General features: G+C 36.4%; 25 non-coding genes across 25 annotated transcripts; all 25 read right to left on the bottom strand.

Annotated features, from left to right (window-relative positions):
- Nucleotides 1–268: 268 nt before the first annotated feature.
- Nucleotides 269–341, bottom strand: Trnaa-cgc (transfer RNA alanine (anticodon CGC)). Its single transcript has one exon. It is a non-coding gene; the product is annotated as a tRNA-Ala (tRNA).
- A 785-nt stretch (nucleotides 342–1126) lies between these two features.
- On the bottom strand, nucleotides 1127–1199 carry Trnaa-ugc (transfer RNA alanine (anticodon UGC)). The gene has a single exon. It is a non-coding gene; the product is annotated as a tRNA-Ala (tRNA).
- Nucleotides 1200–1342: 143 nt separating this feature from the next.
- On the bottom strand, nucleotides 1343–1415 carry Trnaa-ugc (transfer RNA alanine (anticodon UGC)). The gene has a single exon. It is a non-coding gene; the product is annotated as a tRNA-Ala (tRNA).
- A 988-nt stretch (nucleotides 1416–2403) lies between these two features.
- Nucleotides 2404–2476, bottom strand: Trnaa-ugc (transfer RNA alanine (anticodon UGC)). The gene has a single exon. It is a non-coding gene; the product is annotated as a tRNA-Ala (tRNA).
- Nucleotides 2477–3032: 556 nt separating this feature from the next.
- On the bottom strand, nucleotides 3033–3105 carry Trnaa-ugc (transfer RNA alanine (anticodon UGC)). Its single transcript has one exon. It is a non-coding gene; the product is annotated as a tRNA-Ala (tRNA).
- Nucleotides 3106–4108: 1003 nt separating this feature from the next.
- Nucleotides 4109–4181, bottom strand: Trnaa-cgc (transfer RNA alanine (anticodon CGC)). The gene has a single exon. It is a non-coding gene; the product is annotated as a tRNA-Ala (tRNA).
- Nucleotides 4182–4954: 773 nt separating this feature from the next.
- Trnaa-ugc (transfer RNA alanine (anticodon UGC)) lies at nucleotides 4955–5027 on the bottom strand. The gene has a single exon. It is a non-coding gene; the product is annotated as a tRNA-Ala (tRNA).
- A 558-nt stretch (nucleotides 5028–5585) lies between these two features.
- Trnaa-agc (transfer RNA alanine (anticodon AGC)) lies at nucleotides 5586–5658 on the bottom strand. The gene has a single exon. It is a non-coding gene; the product is annotated as a tRNA-Ala (tRNA).
- A 142-nt stretch (nucleotides 5659–5800) lies between these two features.
- On the bottom strand, nucleotides 5801–5873 carry Trnaa-cgc (transfer RNA alanine (anticodon CGC)). The gene has a single exon. It is a non-coding gene; the product is annotated as a tRNA-Ala (tRNA).
- A 357-nt stretch (nucleotides 5874–6230) lies between these two features.
- Nucleotides 6231–6303, bottom strand: Trnaa-ugc (transfer RNA alanine (anticodon UGC)). Its single transcript has one exon. It is a non-coding gene; the product is annotated as a tRNA-Ala (tRNA).
- Nucleotides 6304–8381: 2078 nt separating this feature from the next.
- On the bottom strand, nucleotides 8382–8454 carry Trnaa-ugc (transfer RNA alanine (anticodon UGC)). Its single transcript has one exon. It is a non-coding gene; the product is annotated as a tRNA-Ala (tRNA).
- A 357-nt stretch (nucleotides 8455–8811) lies between these two features.
- Nucleotides 8812–8884, bottom strand: Trnaa-agc (transfer RNA alanine (anticodon AGC)). The gene has a single exon. It is a non-coding gene; the product is annotated as a tRNA-Ala (tRNA).
- Nucleotides 8885–9242: 358 nt separating this feature from the next.
- On the bottom strand, nucleotides 9243–9315 carry Trnaa-ugc (transfer RNA alanine (anticodon UGC)). The gene has a single exon. It is a non-coding gene; the product is annotated as a tRNA-Ala (tRNA).
- Nucleotides 9316–12226: 2911 nt separating this feature from the next.
- On the bottom strand, nucleotides 12227–12299 carry Trnaa-cgc (transfer RNA alanine (anticodon CGC)). Its single transcript has one exon. It is a non-coding gene; the product is annotated as a tRNA-Ala (tRNA).
- A 773-nt stretch (nucleotides 12300–13072) lies between these two features.
- Trnaa-cgc (transfer RNA alanine (anticodon CGC)) lies at nucleotides 13073–13145 on the bottom strand. Its single transcript has one exon. It is a non-coding gene; the product is annotated as a tRNA-Ala (tRNA).
- Nucleotides 13146–13500: 355 nt separating this feature from the next.
- On the bottom strand, nucleotides 13501–13573 carry Trnaa-ugc (transfer RNA alanine (anticodon UGC)). The gene has a single exon. It is a non-coding gene; the product is annotated as a tRNA-Ala (tRNA).
- Nucleotides 13574–13930: 357 nt separating this feature from the next.
- On the bottom strand, nucleotides 13931–14003 carry Trnaa-ugc (transfer RNA alanine (anticodon UGC)). Its single transcript has one exon. It is a non-coding gene; the product is annotated as a tRNA-Ala (tRNA).
- A 357-nt stretch (nucleotides 14004–14360) lies between these two features.
- On the bottom strand, nucleotides 14361–14433 carry Trnaa-agc (transfer RNA alanine (anticodon AGC)). The gene has a single exon. It is a non-coding gene; the product is annotated as a tRNA-Ala (tRNA).
- Nucleotides 14434–15422: 989 nt separating this feature from the next.
- On the bottom strand, nucleotides 15423–15495 carry Trnaa-agc (transfer RNA alanine (anticodon AGC)). Its single transcript has one exon. It is a non-coding gene; the product is annotated as a tRNA-Ala (tRNA).
- Nucleotides 15496–16714: 1219 nt separating this feature from the next.
- On the bottom strand, nucleotides 16715–16787 carry Trnaa-ugc (transfer RNA alanine (anticodon UGC)). Its single transcript has one exon. It is a non-coding gene; the product is annotated as a tRNA-Ala (tRNA).
- Nucleotides 16788–17131: 344 nt separating this feature from the next.
- Nucleotides 17132–17204, bottom strand: Trnaa-ugc (transfer RNA alanine (anticodon UGC)). Its single transcript has one exon. It is a non-coding gene; the product is annotated as a tRNA-Ala (tRNA).
- Nucleotides 17205–17563: 359 nt separating this feature from the next.
- Trnaa-ugc (transfer RNA alanine (anticodon UGC)) lies at nucleotides 17564–17636 on the bottom strand. The gene has a single exon. It is a non-coding gene; the product is annotated as a tRNA-Ala (tRNA).
- Nucleotides 17637–17779: 143 nt separating this feature from the next.
- Nucleotides 17780–17852, bottom strand: Trnaa-ugc (transfer RNA alanine (anticodon UGC)). The gene has a single exon. It is a non-coding gene; the product is annotated as a tRNA-Ala (tRNA).
- A 341-nt stretch (nucleotides 17853–18193) lies between these two features.
- Trnaa-ugc (transfer RNA alanine (anticodon UGC)) lies at nucleotides 18194–18266 on the bottom strand. The gene has a single exon. It is a non-coding gene; the product is annotated as a tRNA-Ala (tRNA).
- Nucleotides 18267–19255: 989 nt separating this feature from the next.
- Trnaa-ugc (transfer RNA alanine (anticodon UGC)) lies at nucleotides 19256–19328 on the bottom strand. Its single transcript has one exon. It is a non-coding gene; the product is annotated as a tRNA-Ala (tRNA).
- Nucleotides 19329–19849: the final 521 nt, after the last annotated feature.

Genomic DNA, 19849 nt, shown 5'->3' with positions numbered 1-19849 from the left:
AATCTCAGCAAAAAAATGAAACAATACCAGTAATAAACTTTAACCAACATTATTGGAGAACCCGGGCATTGATCCCGGTACCTCTCAAATGCTAAGCGAGCGCTCTACCATCTGAGCTAGTTCCCCATCTATACAATTACACGAATCCAGTAGCTATTTTGTTACTGTTCATATTGTCACCAGTATTATTACGATGAAATATATACATTATTTAAAAATCTCATCAAAAAAATGTAACGGTACCGATAATAAACTTTAACCAACATATTGGAGAACCCGGGCATTGATCCCGGTACCTCTCACATGCGAAGCGAGCGCTCTACCATCTGAGCTAGTTCCCCATCTATACAATTACACGAATCCAGTAGCTATTTTGTTACTGTTCATATTGTCACCAGTATTGTTGCGATGAAATATATACAGTAGTTAAAAATCTCAAAAAATGTAACAGTAACGGAAATAAACTTTAACCAACGTTATTGGAGAACCCGGGCATTCATGATCACGGTACCTCTCACATGCTAAGCGAACGCTCTACCGTCTGAGCTAGTTCCCTGTATGTAGAATTACAAGAAACCAGTAACTATTATTACTGTTCATATTTTCACCAGTATTGTTGCGATAAAATATATATAGTAGTTAAAAATCTCAGGCAAAAATGTAACATTACCGAAAATAAACTCTAACCAACATTATTGGAGAACCCGGGCATTGATCCCGGTACCTCTCACATGCAAAGCGAGCGCTCTACCTTCTGAGCTAGTTCCCCGTCTATACAATTACACGAATCCAGTAGCTATTTTGTTATTGTTCATATTGTCACCAGTATTGTTGCGATGAAATATATACAGTAGTTAAAAATCTCAAAAAATGTAACAGTAACGGAAATAAACTTTAACCAACGTTATTGGAGAACCCGGGCATTCATGATCACGGTACCTCTCATATGCTAAGCGAACGCTCTACCGTCTGAGCTAGTTCCCCGTATGTAGAATTACAAGAAACCAGTAACTATTTTATTACTGTTCATATTTTCACCAGTATTGTTGCGATAAAATATATATAGTAGTTAAAAATCTCAGGCAAAAATGTAACATTACCGAAAATAAACTTTAACCAACATTATTGGAGAACCCGGGCATTGATCCCGGTACCTCTCACATGCAAAGCGAGCGCTCTACCATCTGAGCTAGTTCCCCATCTATACAATTACACGAATCCAGTAGCTATTTTGTTACTGTTCATATTGTAACCAGTATTATTACAATGAAATATATACATTAGTTAAAAATCTCAGCAAAAAAATGTAACAATACCGGTAATAAACTTTAACCAACATTATTGGAGAACCCGGGCATTGATCCCGGTACCTCTCACATGCAAAGCGAGCGCTCTACCATCTGAGCTAGTTCCCCATATATACAATTGCACGAAACCAGTAGATATTTTATTAATCTTCATATTGTCACCAGTATTGATGCGATAAAATATATACAGTAGTTTAAAATCTCAAAAAATTTGACAGTACCGGAAATAAACTTTAACCAACATTATTGGAGAACCCGGTACATCTCACATACTAAGCGAGCGCTCTACCATCTGAGCTAGTTCCCCATCTATACAATTACACGAATCCAGTAGCTATTTTGTTACTGTTCATATTGTCACCAGTATTGTTGCGATAAAATATATTTAGTAGTTAAAAATCTCATCAAAAAAATGTAACAGTACCGGTAATAAACTTTAACCAACATTATTGGAGAACCCCGGCATTGATCCCGGTACCTCTCACATGCAAAGCGAGCGCTCTACCATCTGAGCTAGTTCCCCATCTATACAATTACACGAATCCAGTAGCTATTTTGTTACTGTTCATATTGTCACCAGTATTGTTGCGATGAAATATATACAGTAGTTAAAAATCTGAAAAAATGTAACAGTAACGGAAATAAACTTTAACCAACGTTATTGGAGAACCCGGGCATTCATGATCACGGTACCTCTCATATGCTAAGCGAACGCTCTACCGTCTGAGCTAGTTCCCCGTATGTAGAATTACAAGAAACCAGTAACTATTTTATTACTGTTCATATTTTCACCAGTATTGTTGCGATAAAATATATTTAGTTGTTAAAAATCACATCGAAAAATGTAACAGTACCGGTAATAAACTTTAACCAACATTATTGGAGAACCCCGGCATTGATCCCGGTACCTCTCACATGCAAAGCGAGCGCTCTACCATCTGAGCTAGTTCCCCATCTATACAATTACACGAATCCAGTAGCTATTTTGTTACTGTTCATATTGTAACCAGTATTATTACAATGAAATATATACATTAGTTAAAAATCTCAGCAAAAAAATGTAACAATACCGGTAATAAACTTTAACCAACATTATTGGAGAACCCGGGCATTGATCCCGGTACCTCTCACATGCAAAGCGAGCGCTCTACCATCTGAGCTAGTTCCCCATATATACAATTGCACGAAACCAGTAGATATTTTATTAATCTTCATATTGTCACCAGTATTGATGCGATAAAATATATACAGTAGTTTAAAATCTCAAAAAATTTGACAGTACCGGAAATAAACTTTAACCAACATTATTGGAGAACCCGGTACATCTCACATGCTAAGCGAGCGCTCTACCATCTGAGCTAGTTCCCCATCTATACAATTACACGAATCCAGTAGCTATTTTGTTACTGTTCATATTGTCACCAGTATTGTTGCGATGAAATATATACAGTAGTTAAAAATCTGAAAAAATGTAACAGTAACGGAAATAAACTTTAACCAACGTTATTGGAGAACCCGGGCATTCATGATCACGGTACCTCTCATATGCTAAGCGAACGCTCTACCGTCTGAGCTAGTTCCCCGTATGTAGAATTACAAGAAACCAATAACTATGTTATTACTGTTCATATTTTCACCAGTATTGTTGCGATAAAATATATATAGTAGTTAAAAATCTCAGGCAAAAATGTAACATTACCGAAAATAAACTTTAACCAACATTATTGGAGAACCCGGGCATTGATCCCGGTACCTCTCACATGCAAAGCGAGCGCTCTACCATCTGAGCTAGTTCCCCATCTATACAATTACACGAATCCAGTAGCTATTTTGTTACTGTTCATATTGTCACCAGTATTATTACGATGAAATAAATACATTAGTTAAAAATCTCATCAAAAAAATTTAACGGTAACGATAATAAACTTTAACAAACATTACTGGAGAACCCGGGCATTTATCCCGGTACCTCTCAAATGCGAAGGGAGCGCTCTACCATCTGAGCTACTTCCCAATATATACAATTGCACGAAACCAGTAGATATTTTATTAATCTTCATTCTTGTCACCAGTATTGATGCGATAAAATATATACAGTATTTTAAAATCTCAAAAGATTTTACAGTACCGGAAATAAACTTTAACCAACATTATTGGAGAACCCGGGCATTGTTCCCGGTACCTCTCACATGCTAAGCGAGCGCTCTACCATCTGAGCTAGTTCCCCATCTATACAATTACACGAATCCAGTAGCTATTTTGTTACTGTTCATATTGTCACCAGTATTGTTGCGATAAAATATATTTAGTAGTTAAAAATCTCATCAAAAAAATGTAACAGTACCGGTAATAAACTTTAACCAACATTATTGGAGAACCTCGGCATTGATCCCGGTACCTCTCACATGCAAAGCGAGCGCTCTACCATCTGAGCTAGTTCCCCATCTATACAATTACACGAATCCAGTAGCTATTTTGTTACTGTTCATATTATAACTAGTATTATTACAATGAAATATATACATTAGTTAAAAATCTCAGCAAAAAAATGAAACAATACCAGTAATAAACTTTAACCAACATTATTGGAGAACCCGGGCATTGATCCCGGTACCTCTCAAATGCTAAGCGAGCGCTCTACCATCTGAGCTAGTTCCCCATCTATACAATTACACGAATCCAGTAGCTATTTTGTTACTGTTCATATTGTCACCAGTATTATTACGATGAAATATATACATTATTTAAAAATCTCATCAAAAAAATGTAACGGTACCGATAATAAACTTTAACCAACTTATTGGAGAACCCGGGCATTGATCCCGGTACCTCTCACATGCGAAGCGAGCGCTCTACCATCTGAGCTAGTTCCCCATCTATACAATTACACGAATCCAGTAGCTATTTTGTTACTGTTCATATTGTCACCAGTATTGTTGCGATGAAATATATACAGTAGTTAAAAATCTCAAAAAATTTGACAGTACCGGAAATAAACTTTAACCAACATTATTGGAGAACCCGGTACATCTCACATGCTAAGCGAGCGCTCTACCATCTGAGCTAGTTCCCCATCTATACAATTACACGAATCCAGTAGCTATTTTGTTACTGTTCATATTGTCACCAGTATTGTTGCGATAAAATATATTTAGTAGTTAAAAATCTCATCAAAAAAATGTAACAGTACCGGTAATAAACTTTAACCAACATTATTGGAGAACCCCGGCATTGATCCCGGTACCTCTCACATGCAAAGCGAGCGCTCTACCATCTGAGCTAGTTCCCCATCTATACAATTACACGAATCCAGTAACTATTTTGTTACTGTTCATATTGTCACCAGTATTGTTGCGATGAAATATATACAGTAGTTAAAAATCTGAAAAAATGTAACAGTAACGGAAATAAACTTTAACCAACGTTATTGGAGAACCCGGGCATTCATGATCACGGTACCTCTCATATGCTAAGCGAACGCTCTACCGTCTGAGCTAGTTCCCCGTATGTAGAATTACAAGAATCCAGTAGCTATTTTGTTACTGTTCATATTGTAACCAGTATTATTACAATGAAATATATACATTAGTTAAAAATCTCAGAAAAAAAATGTAACAATACCGGTAATAAACTTTAACCAACATTATTGGAGAACCCGGGCATTGATCCCGGTACCTCTCACATGCAAAGCGAGCGCTCTACCATCTGAGCTAGTTCCCCATATATACAATTGCACGAAACCAGTAGATATTTTATTAATCTTCATATTGTCACCAGTATTGATGCGATAAAATATATACAGTAGTTTAAAATCTCAAAAAATTTGACAGTTCCGGAAATAAACTTTAACCAACATTATTGGAGAACCCGGTACATCTCACATGCTAAGCGAGCGCTCTACCATCTGAGCTAGTTTCCCATCTATACAATTACACGAATCCAGTAGCTTTTTTGTTACTGTTCATATTGTCACCAGTATTGTTGCGATAAAATATATTTATTAGTTAAAAATCTCATCAAAAAAATGTAACAGTACCGGTAATAAACTTTAACCAACATTATTGGAGAACCCCGGCATTGATCCCGGTACCTCTCACATGCAAAGCGAGCGATCTACCATCTGAGCTAGTTCCCCATCTATACAATTACACGAATCCAGTAGCTATTTTGTTACTGTTCATATTGTAACTAGTATTATTACAATGAAATATATACATTAGTTAAAAATCTCAGCAAAAAAATGTAACAATACCGGTAATAAACTTTAACCAACATTATTGGAGAACCCGGGCATTGATCCCGGTACCTCTCACATGCTAAGCGAGCGCTCTACCATCTGAGCTAGTTCCCCATCTATACAATTACACGAATCCAGTAGCTATTTTGTTACTGTTCATATTGTCACCAGTATTATTACGATGAAATATATACATTATTTAAAAATCTCATCAAAAAAATGTAACGGTACCGATAATCAACTTTAACCAACATATTGGAGAACCCGGGCATTGATCCCGGTACCTCTCACATGCGAAGCGAGCGCTCTACCATCTGAGCTAGTTCCCCATCTATACAATTACACGAATCCAGTAGCTATTTTGTTATTGTTCATATTGTCACCAGTATTGTTGCGATGAAATATATACAGTAGTTAAAAATCTCAAAAAATGTAACAGTAACGGAAATAAACTTTAACCAACGTTATTGGAGAACCCGGGCATTCATGATCACGGTACCACTCATATGCTAAGCGAACGCTCTACCGTCTGAGCTAGTTCCCCGTATGTAGAATTACAAGAAACCAGTAACTATTTTATTACTATTCATATTTTCACCAGTATTGTTGCGATAAAATATATATAGTAGTTAAAAATCTATGGCAAAAATGTAACATTACCGAAAATAAACTCTAACCAACATTATTGGAGAACCCGGGCATTGATCCCGGTACCTCTCACATGCAAAGCGAGCGCTCTACCATCTGAGCTAGTTCCCCATCTATACAATTACACGAATCCAGTAGCTATTTTGTTACTGTACATATTGTCACCAGTATTGTTGCGATGAAATATATACATTATTTAAAAATCTCATCAAAAAAATGTAACGGTACCGATAATAAACTTTAACCAACCTATTGGAGAACCCGAGCATTGATCCCGGTACCTCTCACATGCGAAGCGAGTGCTCTACCATCTGAGCTAGTTCCCCATCTATACAATTACACGAATCCAGTAGCTATTTTGTTACTGTTCATATTGTCACCAGTATTTTTGCGATGAAATATATACATTAGTTAAACATCTCATCAAAAAAATGTAATGGTAACGATAATAAACTTTAACAAACATTACTGGAGAACCCGGGCATTTATCCCGGTACCTCTCAAATGCGAAGGGAGCGCTCTACCATCTGAGCTACTTCCCAATATATACAATTGCACGAAACCAGTAGATATTTTATTAATCTTCATTATTGTCACCAGTATTGATGCGATAAAATATATACAGTATTTTAAAATCTCAAAAGATTTTACAGTACCGGAAATAAACTTTAACCAACATTATTGGAGAACCCGGGCATTGTTCCCGGTACCTCTCACACAAGCTAACCGAGCGCTCTACCATCTGAGCTAGTTCCCCATCTATACAATTACACGAATCCAGTAGCTATTTTGTTACTGTTCATATTGTCACCAGTATTGTTGCGATAAAATATATTTAGTAGTTAAAAATCTCATCAAAAAAATGTAACAGTACCGGTAATAAACTTTAACCAACATTATTGGAGAACCCCGGCATTGATCCCGGTACCTCTCACATGCAAAGCGAGCGCTCTACCATCTGAGCTAGTTCCCCATCTATACAATTACACGAATCCAGTAGCTATTTTGTTACTGTTTATATTATAACTAGTATTATTACAATGAAATATATACATTAGTTAAAAATCTCAGCAAAAAAATGAAACAATACCAGTAATAAACTTTAACCAACATTATTGGAGAACCCGGGCATTGATCCCGGTACCTCTCTAATGCTAAGCGAGCGCTCTACCATCTGAGCTAGTTCCCCATCTATACAATTACATGAATCCAGTAGCTATTTTGTTACTGTTCATATTGTCACCAGTATTATTACGATGAAATATATACATTATTTAAAAATCTCATCAAAAAAATGTAACGGTACCGATAATAAACTTTAACCAACATATTGGAGGACCCGGGCATTGATCCCGGTACCTCTCACATGCGAAGCGAGCGCTCTACCATCTGAGCTAGTTCCCCATCTATACAATTACACGAATCCAGTAGCTATTTTGTTACTGTTCATATTGTCACCAGTATTGTTGCGATGAAATATATACAGTAGTTAAAAATCTCAAAAAATGTAACAGTAACGGAAATAAACTTTAACCAACGTTATTGGAGAACCCGGGCATTCATGATCACGGTACCTCTCATATGCTAAGCGAACGCTCTACCGTCTGAGCTAGTTCCCCGTATTTAGAATTACAAGAAACCAGTAACTATTATTACTGTTCATATTTTCACCAGTATTGTTGCGATAAAATATATATAGTAGTTAAAAATCTCAGGCAAAAATGTAACATTACCGAAAATAAACTCTAACCAACATTATTGGAGAACCCGGGCATTGATCCCGGTGCCTCTCACATGCAAAGCGAGCGCTCTACCTTCTGAGCTAGTTCCCCGTCTATACAATTACACGAATCCAGTAGCTATTTTGTTATTGTTCATATTGTCACCAGTATTGTTGCGATGAAATATATACAGTAGTTAAAAATCTCAAAAAATGTAACAGTAACGGAAATAAACTTTAACCAACGTTATTGGAGAACCCGGGCATTCATGATCACGGTACCTCTCATATGCTAAGCGAACGCTCTACCGTCTGAGCTAGTTCCCCGTATGTAGAATTACAAGAAACCAGTAACTATTTTATTACTGTTCATATTTTCACCAGTATTGTTGCGATAAAATATATATAGTAGTTAAAAATCTCAGGCAAAAATGTAACATTACCGAAAATAAACTTTAACCAACATTATTGGAGAACCCGGGCATTGATCCCGGTACCTCTCACATGCAAAGCGAGCGCTCTACCATCTGAGCTAGTTCCCCATCTATACAATTACACGAATCCAGTAGCTATTTTGTTACTGTTCATATTGTCACCAGTATTATTACGATGAAATAAATACATTAGTTAAAAATCTCATCAAAAAAAATGTAACGGTAACGATAATAAACTTTAACCAACATTACTGGAGAACCCTGGCATTTATCCCGGCACCTCTCAAATGCGAAGCGAGCGCTCTACCATCTGAGCTACTTCCCAATATATACAATTGCACGAAACCAGTAGATATTTTATTAATCTTGATTATTGTCACCAGTATTGATGCGATAAAATATATACAGTAGTTTAAAATCTCAAAAAATTTTACAGTACCGGAAATAAACTTTAACCAACATTATTGGAGAACCCGGGCATTGATCCCGGTACCTCTCACATGCTAAGCGAGCGCTCTACCATCTGAGCTAGTTCCCCATCTATACTATTACACGAATCCAGTAGCTATTTTGTTACTCTTCATATTGTCACCAGTATTGTTGCGATAAAATATATTTAGTAGTTAAAAATCACATCAAAAAATGTAACAGTACCGGTAATAAACTTTAACCACCATTATTGGAGAACCCCGGCATTGATCGCGGTACCTCTCACATGCAAAGCGAGTGCTCTACCATCTGAGCTAGTTCCCCATCTATACAATTACACGAATCCAGTAGCTATTTTGTTACTGTTCATATTGTAACCAGTATTATTACAATGAAATATATACATTAGTTAAAAATCTCAGCAAAAAAATGTAACAATACCGGTAATAAACTTTAACCAACATTATTGGAGAACCCGGGCATTGATCCCGGTACCTCTCACATGCAAAGCGAGCGCTCTACCATCTGAGCTAGTTCCCCATATATACAATTGCACGAAACCAGTAGATATTTTATTAATCTTCATATTGTCACCAGTATTGATGCGATAAAATATATACAGTAGTTTAAAATCTCAAAAAATTTGACAGTACCGGAAATAAACTTTAACCAACATTATTGGAGAACCCGGTACATCTCACATGCTAAGCGAGCGCTCTACCATCTGAGCTAGTTCCCCATCTATACAATTACACGAATCCAGTAGCTATTTTGTTACTGTTCATATTGTCACCAGTATTGTTGCGATAAAATATATTTAGTAGTTAAAAATCTCATCAAAAAATGTAACAGTACCGGTAATAAACTTTAACCAACATTATTGGAGAACCCCGGCATTGATCCCGGTACCTCTCACATGCAAAGCGAGCGCTCTACCATCTGAGCTAGTTCCCCATCTATACAATTACACGAATCCAGTAGCTATTTTGTTACTGTTCATATTGTCACCAGTATTGTTGCGATGAAATATATACAGTAGTTAAAAATCTGAAAAAATGTAACAGTAACGGAAATAAACTTTAACCAACGTTATTGGAGAACCCGGGCATTCATGATCACGGTACCTCTCATATGCTAAGCGAACGCTCTACCGTCTGAGCTAGTTCCCCGTATGTAGAATTACAAGAAACCAGTAACTATTTTATTAATGTTCATATTTTCACCAGTATTGTTGCGATAAAATATATTTAGTAGTTAAAAATCACATCAAAAAATGTAACAGTACCGGTAATAAACTTTAACCAACATTATTGGAGAACCCCGGCATTGATCCCAGTACCTCTCACATGCAAAGCGAGCGCTCTACCATCTGAGCTAGTTCCCCATCTATACAATTACACGAATCCAGTAGCTATTTTGTTACTGTTCATATTGTAACCAGTATTATTACAATGAAATATATACATTAGTTAAAAATCTCAGCAAAAAAATGTAACAATACCGGTAAGAAACTTTAACCAACATTATTGGAGAACCCGGGCATTGATCCCGGTACCTCTCACATGCAAAGCGAGCGCTCTACCATCTGAGCTAGTTCCCAATATATACAATTGCACGAAACCAGTAGATATTTTATTAATCTTCATATTGTCACCAGTATTGATGCGATAAAATATATACAGTAGTTTAAAATCTCAAAAAATTTGACAGTACCGGAAATAAACTTTAACCAACATTATTGGAGAACCCGGTACATCTCACATGCTAAGCGAGCGCTCTACCATCTGAGCTAGTTCCCCATCTATACAATTACACGAATCCAGTAGCTATTTTGTTACTGTTCATATTGTCACCAGTATTGTTGCGATAAAATATATTTAGTAGTTAAAAATCTCATCAAAAAAATGTAACAGTACCGGTAATAAACTTTAACCAACATTATTGGAGAACCCCGGCATTGATCCCGGTACCTCTCACATGCAAAGCGAGCGCTCTACCATCTGAGCTAGTTCCCCATCTATACAATTACACGAATCCAGTAGCTATTTTGTTACTGTTCATATTGTCACCAGTATTGTTGCGATGAAATATATACAGTAGTTAAAAATCTGAAAAAATGTAACAGTAACGGAAATAAACTTTAACCAACGTTATTGGAGAACCCGGGCATTCATGATCACGGTACCTCTCATATGCTAAGCGAACGCTCTACCGTCTGAGCTAGTTCCCCGGGGTATGTAGAATTACAAGAAACCAGTAACTATTTTATTACTGTTCATATTTTCACCAGTATTGTTGCGATAAAATATATATAGTAGTTAAAAATCTCAGGCAAAAATGTAACATTACCGAAAATAAACTTTAACCAACATTATTGGAGAACCCGGGCATTGATCCCGGTACCTCTCACATGCAAAGCGAGCGCACTACCATCTGAGCTAGTTCCCCATCTATACAATTACACGAATCCAGTAGCTATTTTGTTACTGTTCATATTGTCACCAGTATTATTACGATGAAATAAATACATTAGTTAAAAATCTCATCAAAAAAATGTAACGGTAACGATAATAAACTTTAACAAACATTACTGGAGAACCCGGGCATTTATCCCGGTACCTCTCAAATGCGAAGGGAGCGCTCTACCATCTGAGCTACTTCCCAATATATACAATTGCACGAAACCAGTAGATATTTTATTAATCTTCATTATTGTCACCAGTATTGATGCGATAAAATATATACAGTATTTTAAAATCTCAAAAGATTTTACAGTACCGGAAATAAACTTTAACCAACATTATTGGAGAACCCGGGCATTGTTCCCGGTACCTCTCACATGCTAAGCGAGCGCTCTACCATCTGAGCTAGTTCCCCATCTATACAATTACACGAATCCAGTAGCTATTTTGTTACTGTTCATATTGTCACCAGTATTGTTGCGATAAAATATATTTAGTAGTTAAAAATCTCATCAAAAAAATGTAACAGTACCGGTAATAAACTTTAACCAACATTATTGGAGAACCTCGGCATTGATCCCGGTACCTCTCACATGCAAAGCGAGCGCTCTACCATCTGAGCTAGTTCCCCATCTATACAATTACACGAATCCAGTAGCTATTTTGTTACTGTTCATATTATAACTAGTATTATTACAATGAAATATATACATTAGTTAAAAATCTCAGCAAAAAAATGAAACAATACCAGTAATAAACTTTAACCAACATTATTGGAGAACCCGGGCATTGATCCCGGTACCTCTCAAATGCTAAGCGAGCGCTCTACCATCTGAGCTAGTTCCCCATCTATACAATTACACGAATCCAGTAGCTATTTTGTTACTGTTCATATTGTCACCAGTATTATTACGATGAAATATATACATTATTTAAAAATCTCATCAAAAAAATGTAACGGTACCGATAATAAACTTTAACCAACTTATTGGAGAACCCGGGCATTGATCCCGGTACCTCTCACATGCGAAGCGAGCGCTCTACCATCTGAGCTAGTTCCCCATCTATACAATTACACGAATCCAGTAGCTATTTTGTTACTGTTCATATTGTCACCAGTATTGTTGCGATGAAATATATACAGTAGTTAAAAATCTCAAAAAATTTGACAGTACCGGAAATAAACTTTAACCAACATTATTGGAGAACCCGGTACATCTCACATGCTAAGCGAGCGCTCTACCATCTGAGCTAGTTCCCCATCTATACAATTACACGAATCCAGTAGCTATTTTGTTACTGTTCATATTGTCACCAGTATTGTTGCGATAAAATATATTTAGTAGTTAAAAATCTCATCAAAAAAATGTAACAGTACCGGTAATAAACTTTAACCAACATTATTGGAGAACCCCGGCATTGATCCCGGTACCTCTCACATGCAAAGCGAGCGCTCTACCATCTGAGCTAGTTCCCCATCTATACAATTACACGAATCCAGTAGCTATTTTGTTACTGTTCATATTATAACTAGTATTATTACAATGAAATATATACATTAGTTAAAAATCTCAGCAAAAAAATGAAACAATACCAGTAATAAACTTTAACCAACATTATTGGAGAACCCGGGCATTGATCCCGGTACCTCTCAAATGCTAAGCGAGCGCTCTACCATCTGAGCTAGTTCCCCATCTATACAATTACACGAATCCAGTAGCTATTTTGTTACTGTTCATATTGTCACCAGTATTATTACGATGAAATATATACATTATTTAAAAATCTCATCAAAAAAATGTAACGGTACCGATAATAAACTTTAACCAACATATTGGAGAACCCGGGCATTGATCCCGGTACCTCTCACATGCGAAGCGAGCGCTCTACCATCTGAGCTAGTTCCCCATCTATACAATTACACGAATCCAGTAGCTATTTTGTTACTGTTCATATTGTCACCAGTATTGTTGCGATGAAATATATACAGTAGTTAAAAATCTCAAAAAATGTAACAGTAACGGAAATAAACTTTAACCAACGTTATTGGAGAACCCGGGCATTCATGATCACGGTACCTCTCATATGCTAAGCGAACGCTCTACCGTCTGAGCTAGTTCCCCGTATGTAGAATTACAAGAAACCAGTAACTATTATTACTGTTCATATTTTCACCAGTATTGTTGCGATAAAATATATATAGTAGTTAAAAATCTCAGGCAAAAATGTAACATTACCGAAAATAAACTCTAACCAACATTATTGGAGAACCCGGGCATTGATCCCGGTACCTCTCACATGCAAAGCGAGCGCTCTACCATCTGAGCTAGTTCCCCGTCTATACAATTACACGAATCCAGTAGCTATTTTGTTATTGTTCATATTGTCACCAGTATTGTTGCGATGAAATATATACAGTAGTTAAAAATCTCAAAAAATGTAACAGTAACGGAAATAAACTTTAACCAACGTTATTGGAGAACCCGGGCATTCATGATCACGGTACCTCTCATATGCTAAGCGAACGCTCTACCGTCTGAGCTAGTTCCCCGTATGTAGAATTACAAGAAACCAGTAACTATTTTATTACTGTTCATATTTTCACCAGTATTGTTGCGATAAAATATATATAGTAGTTAAACATCTCAGGCAAAAATGTAACATTACCGAAAATAAACTTTAACCAACATTATTGGAGAACCCGGGCATTGATCCCGGTACCTCTCACATGCAAAGCGAGCGCTCTACCATCTGAGCTAGTTCCCCATCTATACAATTACACGAATCCAGTAGCTATTTTGTTACTGTTCATATTGTCACCAGTATTATTACGATGAAATAAATACATTAGTTAAAAATCTCATCAAAAAAAATGTAACGGTAACGATAATAAACTTTAACCAACATTACTGGAGAACCCTGGCATTTATTCCGGCACCTCTCAAATGCGAAGCGAGTGCTCTACCATCTGAGCTACTTCCCAATATATACAATTGCACGAAACCAGTAGATATTTTATTAATCTTGATTATTGTCACCAGTATTGATGCGATAAAATATATACAGTAGTTTAAAATCTCAAAAAATTTTACAGTACCGGAAATAAACTTTAACCAACATTATTGGAGAACCCGGGCATTGATCCCGGTACCTCTCACATGCTAAGCGAGCGCTCTACCATCTGAGCTAGTTCCCCATCTATACTATTACACGAATCCAGTAGCTATTTTGTTACTGTTCATATTGTCACCAGTATTGTTGCGATAAAATATATTTAGTAGTTAAAAATCACATCAAAAAATGTAACAGTACCGGTAATAAACTTTAACCAACATTATTGGAGAACCCCGGCATTGATCCCGGTACCTCTCACATGCAAAGCGAGCGCTCTACCATCTGAGCTAGTTCCCCATCTATACAATTACACGAATCCAGTAGCTATTTTGTTACTGTTCATATTGTAACCAGTATTATTACAATGAAATATATACATTAGTTAAAAATCTCAGCAAAAAAATGTAACAATACCGGTAATAAACTTTAACCAACATTATTGGAGAATCCGGGCATTGATCCCGGTACCTCTCACATGCAAAGCGAGCGCTCTACCATCTGAGCTAGTTCCCCATATATACAATTGCACGAAACCAGTAGATATTTTATTAATCTTCATATTGTCACCAGTATTGATGCGATAAAATATATACAGTAGTTTAAAATCTCAAAAAATTTGACAGTACCGGAAATAAACTTTAACCAACATTATTGGAGAACCCGGTACATCTCACATGCTAAGCGAGCGCTCTACCATCTGAGCTAGTTCCCCATCTATACAATTACACGAATCCAGTAGCTATTTTGTTACTGTTCATATTGTCACCAGTATTGTTGCGATAAAATATATTTAGTAGTTAAAAATCTCATCAAAAAAATGTAACAGTACCGGTAATAAACTTTAACCAACATTATTGGAGAACCCCGGCATTGATCCCGGTACCTCTCACATGCAAAGCGAGCGCTCTACCATCTGAGCTAGTTCCCCATCTATACAATTACACGAATCCAGTAGCTATTTTGTTACTGTTCATATTGTAACTAGTATTATTACAATGAAATATATACATTAGTTAAAAATCTCAGCAAAAAAATGTAACAATACCTGTAATAAACTATAACCAACATTATTGGAGAACCCGGGCATTGATCCCGGTACCTCTCACATGCTAAGCGAGCGCTCTACCATCTGAGCTAGTTCCCCATCTATACAATTACACGAATCCAGTAGCTATTTTGTTACTGTTCATATTGTCACCAGTATTATTACGATGAAATATATACATTATTTAAAAATCTCATCAAAAAAATGTAACGGTACCGATAATCAACTTTAACCAACATATTGGAGAACCCGGGCGTTGATCCCGGTACCTCTCACATGCGAAGCGAGCGCTCTACCATCTGAGCTAGTTCCCCATCTATACAATTACACGAATCCTGTAGCTATTTTGTTACTGTTCATATTGTCACCAGTATTATTACGATGAAATAAATACATTAGTTAAAAATCTCATCAAAAAAATGTAACAGTACCGGTAATAAACTTTAACCAACATTATTGGAGAACCCGGGCATTGATCCCGGTACCTCTCACATGCGAAACGAGCGCTCTACCATCTGAGCTAGTTCCCCATAGTTACATTTGCACGAAACCAGTAGATATTTTATTAATCTTCATATTGTCACCAGTATTGTTGCGATAAAATATATATAGTAGTTAAAAATCTCATCAAAAAAATGTAACAGTACCGGTAATAAACTTTAACCAACATTATTGGAGAACCCGGGCATTTATCCCGGTACCTCTCAAATGCGAAGCGAGCGCTCTACCATCTGAGCTACTTCCCAATATATACAATTGCACGAAACCAGTAGATATTTTATTAATCTTCATTATTGTCACCAGTATTGATGCGATAAAATATATACAGTAGTTTAAAATCTCAAAAAATTTTACAGTACCGGAAATAAACTTTAGCCAACATTATTGGAGAACCCGGGCGTTGATCCCGGTACCTCTCACATGCTAAGCGAGCGCTCTACCATCTGAGCTAGTTCCCCATCTATACACTTACACGAATCCAGTAGCTATTTTTTTACTGTTCATATTGTCACCAGTATTGTTGCGATAAAATATATTTAGTAGTTAAAAATCTCATCAAAAAAATGTAACAGTACCGGTAATAAACTTTAACCAACATTATTGGAGAACCCCGGCATTGATCCCGGTACCTCTCACATGCAAAGCGAGCGCTCTACCATCTGAGCTAGTTCCCCATCTATACAATTACACGAATCCAGTAGCTATTTTTTTACTGTTCATATTGTAACCAGTATTATTACAATGAAATATATACATTAGTTAAAAATCTCAGCAAAAAAATGTAACAGTACCGGTAATAAACTTTAACCAACATTATTGGAGAACCCGGGCATTGATCCCGGTACCTCTCACATGCAAAGCGAGCGCTCTACCATCTGAGCTAGTTCCCCATATATACAATATCACGAAACCAGTAGATATTTTATTAATCTTCATATTGTCACCAGTATTGATGCGATAAAATATATACAGTAGTTTAAAATCTCAAAAAATTTGACAGTACCGGAAATAAACTTTAACCAACATTATTGGAGAACCCGGTACATCTCACATGCTAAGCGAGCACTCTACCATCTGAGCTAGTTCCCCATCTATACAATTACACGAATCCAGTAGCTATTTTGTTATTTTTCATATTGTCACCAGTATTGTTGCGATAAAATATATATATAGTAGTTAAAAATCTCATAAAAAAAATGTAACGGTAACGGAAATAAACTTTAACCAACGTTATTGGAGAACCCGGGCATTGATCCCGGTACCTCTCACATGCAAAGCGAGCGCTCTACCATCTGAGCTAGTTCCCCATCTATACAATTACACGAATGCTGTAGCTATTTTGTTACTGTTCATATTGTCACCAGTATTATGACGATGAAATATATACATTAGTTAAAAATCTCATCAAAAAAATGTAACGGTAACGATAATAAACTTTAACCAATATTATTGGAGAACCCGGGCATTTATCCCGGTACCTCTCAAATGCGAAGTGAGCGCTCTACCATCTGAGCTAGTTCCCCATCTATACAATTACACGAATCCAGTAGCTATTTTGTTACTGTTCATATTGTCACCAGTATTATTACGATGAAATAAATACATTAGTTAAAAATCTCATCAAAAAAATGTAACGGTAACGATAATAAACTTTAACCAACATTACTGGAGAACCCGGGCATTGATCCCGGTACCTCTCACATGCAAAGCGAGCGCTCTACCATCTGAGCTAGTTCCCCACCTATACAATTACACGAATCCAGTAGCTATTTTGTTACTGTTCATATTGTAACCAGTATTATTACAATGAAATATATACCTTAGTTAAAAATCTCAGCAAAAAAATGTAACAGTACCGGTAATAAACTTTAACCAACACTATTGGAGAACCCGGGCATTGATCCCGGTACCTCTCACATGCAAAGCGAGCGCTCTACCATCTGAGCTAGTTCCCCATATATACAATTGCACGAAACCAGTAGACATTTTATTAATCTTCATATTGTCACCAGTATTGATGCGATAAAATATATACAGTAGTTTAAAATCTCAAAAAAATTGACAGTACCGGAAATAAACTTTAACCAACATTATTGGAGAACCCGGTACATCTCACATGCTAAGCGAGCGCTCTACCATCTGAGCTAGTTCCCCATCTATACAATTACACGAATCCAGTAGCTATTTTGTTATTTTTCATATTGTCACCAGTATTGTTGCGATAAAATATATATAGTAGTTAAAAATCTCATAAAAAAATGTAACAGTACCGGTAATAAACTTTAACCAACATTATTGGAGAACCCGGGCATTGATCCCGGTACCTCTCACATGCAAAGCGAGCGCTCTACCATCTGAGCTAGTTCCCCATCTATACAATTACACGAATCCTGTAGCTATTTTGTTACTGTTCATATTGTCACCAGTATTATGACGATGAAATATATACATTAGTTAAAAATCTCATCAAAAAAATGTAACGGTAACGATAATAAACTTTAACCAATATTATTGGAGAACCCGGGCATTTATCCCGGTACCTCTCAAATGCGAAGTGAGCGCTCTACCATCTGAGCTAGTTCCCCATCTATACAATTACACGAATCCAGTAGCTATTTTGTTACTGTTCATATTGTCACCAGTATTATTACGATGAAATAAATACATTAGTTAAAAATCTCATCAAAAAAATGTAACGGTAACGATAATAAACTTTAACCAACATTACTGGAGAACCCGGGCATTGATCCCGGTACCTCTCAAATGCGAAGCGAGCGCTCTACCATCTGAGCTAGTTCCCCATCTATACAATTACACGAATCCAGTAGCTATTTTGTTACTGTTCATATTGTCACCAGTATTGATGCGATAAAATATATACAGTAGTTTAAAATCTCAAAAAATTTGACAGTACCGAACACATTATTGGAGAACCCGGGCATTGATCCCGGTACCTCTCACATGCGAAGCGAGCGCTCTACCATCTGAGCTAGTTCACCATCTATACAATTACACGAATCCAGTAGCTATTTTGTTACTGTTCATATTGTCACCAGTATTGTTGCGATGAAATATATATACAGTAGTTAAAAATCTCAAAAAATGTAACAGTAACGGAAATAAACTTTAACCAACGTTATTGGAGAACCCGGGCATTCATGATCACGGTACCTCTCATATGCTAAGCGAACGCTCTACCGTCTGAGCTAGTTCCCCGTATGTAGAATTACAAAAAACCAGTAACTATTTTATTACTGTTCATATTTTCACCAGTATTGTTGCGATAAAATATATATAGTAGTTAAAAATCTCAGGCAAAAATGTAACAATACCGGTAATAAACTTTAACCAACATTATTGGAGAACCCGGGCATTGATCCCGGTACCTCTCACATGCAAAGCGAGCGCTCTACCATCTGAGCTAGTTCCCCATATATACAAATGCACGAAACCAGTAGATATTTTATTAATCTTCATATTGTCACCAGTATTGATGCGATAAAATATATACAGTAGTTTAAAATCTCAAAAAATTTGACAGTACCGGAAATAAACTTTAACCAACATTATTGGAGAACCCGGTTTATCTCACATGCTAAGCGAGCGCTCTACCATCTGAGCTAGTTCCCCATCTATACAATTACACGAATCCAGTAGATATTTTATTAATCTTCATATTGTCACCAGTATTGATGCGATAAAATATATACATTAGTTAAAAATCTCATCAAAAAAATGTAACGGTAACGATAATAAACTTTAACCAACATTATTGGAGAACCCGGGCATTTATCTCGGTACCTCTCACATGCAAAGCGAGCGCTCTACCATCTGAGCTAGTTCCCTATCTATACAATTACACGAATCCTGTAGCTATTTTGTTACTGTTCATATTGTCACCAGTATTATTACGATGAAATATATACATTAGTTAAAAATCTCATCAAAAAAA

Source organism: Antedon mediterranea, chromosome 4 (genome assembly GCF_964355755.1).
Source record: "Antedon mediterranea chromosome 4, ecAntMedi1.1, whole genome shotgun sequence".
Taxonomy (NCBI): Eukaryota; Metazoa; Echinodermata; class Crinoidea; order Comatulida; family Antedonidae; genus Antedon; species Antedon mediterranea.
The sequence above is the reverse complement of the archived record's forward strand: the minus strand, read 5'-3'. Positions and strand labels throughout refer to the sequence as shown.